The following is a 3,137-nucleotide window of genomic DNA, read 5'->3' on the forward strand; positions in this document are numbered from 1 at the left end:
TTTCATATACGTGTGTCTCCTCATTGTATCCAGCTGTTCTTTTAACTGCATTAACGGTATGTATGAAGTTTTTGGGATCAATGAGCTCTTTAATAGTTGTAACAGGTGACACCTCTCTTGCACATATTAGGAGTCTCCCAAGCTCCCTCATCTTTTGGCGGATGTGTTCATGCATTTTAACTCTTGACCCATACTTGTTGTAAAGATGCTTTCCCAGCTCTAAAATGCACCAGTCATTTCTAGCTTCAAGCGCCACTTGGTCTTGGTTCATGGAATTTAACAGCTTCCAAACACCATGAGTTACTCCCGGTGGGGGAGGCTGAGCAAAGCCACAGAGAGCCTGGACACGGGTTTTTCCAGGTTTAGGCTTCATGTCACCAGGCTTGAATTTGCAGACTTTCAAATGCCTCCACAGAGTCTTCTTTAAGAAAAGTCCTTGACAGTAAATGCAGTGCATGAATCTTTCCCCTTCCAAGTTCTTCTTAGGCAGTTTTCGTGGAATCATCTGCCCTGCACCTGTATTAATAATTGCAGTATTGTGAGCAAAATTACCTTTGTTACGCAGATACTCAAGCTGCTTTCGCCTTTCTCTGGAGCCCTTTGGATGACTGAGAGCCTTTGCTACCTCTACCTCCTTGCTATGTTTGCGCTCCAGGTGTCTAGCAATTTTCGTCAATGCACAGCCACAAAAAAAGCAGTGTTGTTTCTTGTTATACATTCTTGCTCCATCCCTCTTTTTAGTGATAGCTGAGATAATCACTGAACTTGTACTGTCAGGAACTGAGGATGTGTCATGGCTCTGGGAGCTCTCTGGGTCACTGCTGTTCTGAGTTCTGCAGTTTTTGTTTCTGTTCTCAACTAAACTGCACTGGTCTGGCAAAGTCTGCACCTTTCCTTTACCTTTTGGCGAAACAGTAAGGCTTATGCTACTATCTGAACTCTCGTCCGATGTGTCAGGAATGTACTCATCCTCACTGACTTCAGATAACTCATCTTCACTTGAATCAAAAACTTCTGCATGCTCCGCAATCTTCTGTCTAGCCTTAAAGACAATGACCATTAATTTCAGTTACTCCTCATTCATGGTTTTTTCTTTGCGATAATGAAGAAAAAAATGAAATGAACACTTACTCTGACATTAATTGCTCTTTTGAATGTCTTTGCAGAAGTGGGATGTTGTTCACTTAATGCAGAGGGTATACGTGTCCATCTGCCATTGTCTTTAATATCAGTATTGTCACCTTCACTGCTTGCACTTGAATTTTCAGAGTTGAAAAGATCACTCGAGTCATCATGATTTGCAGGTCTTGTCTAAGAAAAACAAATTAGACACTCATGTCAGAAAAACAGCTCTTCAACTAATCCAGGAAAATGTGTGCTTATATTATATATGCTTTTTATAATGAAAATACCTTCAAACTGTTTTGAAAGATTCAATGTAATAAATGTAAACTGAATCGATTGAATCGACACCTATATTGTTTTAGGGAAGAATATCATACATAAAAACAAAGCAACAGATATCCTTGATAATGAAATGACTATTCATAAGGACCATTAATAAATTTTTTTAGACATGCAGTATCACAGTCTTTATGTTTAAAGTTGCAGTAAAATGGAAGTAGCGACAGATCTTTTGTTCTGTAATGTGATATCAAATATGTGATATATATCAGCATAATATATATATCAGCATAATATATTTGATACATCTAATATATTATGCTGCTTTAGAAAAAAAAGCTGATATTGAAAGTATGCAGCAGTTAAAAACTAAAATGGCTTTAACGTGACGTTATAAAATTAAATACCTGTTTAAAAGATGTTGTAGCTTTAGAACACAGGACTTCATCTTCACTACTGGAGTAGTCAACCAAAGGCTGAAAAAAAAAAAAAAAGTGGTAACATTTTATGGCAAATTATATTCAATATCTGGTTTTCAAGCACATATTAAAGCTAATTAAATCATGTTCGTGTGGGTGCACATACCTCATGTGTAATTTGTCATCAATTACCACCACAATCATCAATTACTGTATCCCAAATTATAGTATGTTGGATTATTCCAAAGTTCCCCCGATGGTCTACTGTTTCAGTAGAAATTCAAAGTGCAGATCTTTACAAACTGTAAATGCTAATAATGGACACAACACACTGCATGCTGGACTAGAATTGATAAACTAAAAACACGGATAAAAAGTGGTAAACTACAAACATGGCAGATACACGAGTAGAGAAGTTTAGATGATTAATAATATCTAAACTGATGAAAACCCAGTCAACACGTGAGATCATGCGATGATCACAGTGACATCACACGATCCTCATACTGTGATCCTCACGGTGTGAGTAATATATATATTATTAAGTACAATTGTATAAACCATTTTTTTTGGCAGATTGATTGTAGTTTGAATGGGTAATGTTTAAAAGTTTGTTAACGTTAAATGTAAAACAATAGGACATTTGTAAAACACTGCAGTGGAACTATGGTAACCTACCTTTATAATCGCTTATGTGTTTAGCCTCTAATTCGTCGGTCTTGTCGGTGGCATTGATAACATGCTCCTCCGCGTCTTTTACTGGTTTAATCCTCCTCCGTCTCATGTTGCTCTTCCCCGAAGGCCGTGTCAGTTTCACCGGTGCTCGAGTCAGCGTCGCCTTGGGACTCACAAACTTCGCTCCTGTCTTCTTAATGGCACGCACAATCTTTTCCTCAGGTAAGCATGTAGTTTAACTTTATCTGTGTCTTCGCCATATTAAAAAAAAAATACAACATCAATTGCAACACAGAGACACCTCGCAAGAAAATTCCATCAACTTAATTTCAAAATTTTACGCGATTTAAATATATGATGTCTTTTTTATTATTGAATTGTCAAACTGATGTGAAAAACGGTCTGATTACCTGAAAAGATTGATCAATCCGTTGACTGAGGCTGATTAATCTTGTTTTTCATCAGGTGATCTACAGTTCTGCGCATGAGCAGTTAGTAAATTGTGTAAGTGTGCTTGAGGGTGCAGTTCCGCGGCCAGACTACAGGGGCGCTGAAGAGCAGCGCTGCCACACACACTCACACACTCAGAGCAGGGATTTGCTCAGGAAAAAAACTGCACTAGGCATATCAGCAACGCCC

At 38.1% G+C, this 3,137-nt stretch overlaps 1 long non-coding RNA gene across 1 annotated transcript; it reads right to left on the reverse strand.

Moving 5' to 3' along the window:
* Positions 1-1,251: 1,251 nt before the first annotated feature.
* LOC107715124 (uncharacterized) lies at positions 1,252-2,005 on the reverse strand. The gene is made up of 3 exons (XR_001637066.1): positions 1,990-2,005; positions 1,812-1,880; positions 1,252-1,311 (listed from the first exon to the last, which is right to left on the reverse strand). It is a non-coding gene; the product is annotated as an uncharacterized LOC107715124 (long non-coding RNA).
* Positions 2,006-3,137: the final 1,132 nt, after the last annotated feature.

Source organism: Sinocyclocheilus rhinocerous, unplaced genomic scaffold, assembly GCF_001515625.1.
Source record: "Sinocyclocheilus rhinocerous isolate Xijiao unplaced genomic scaffold, SAMN03320098_v1.1 scaffold6835, whole genome shotgun sequence".
NCBI classification, from domain to species: domain Eukaryota; kingdom Metazoa; phylum Chordata; class Actinopteri; order Cypriniformes; family Cyprinidae; genus Sinocyclocheilus; species Sinocyclocheilus rhinocerous.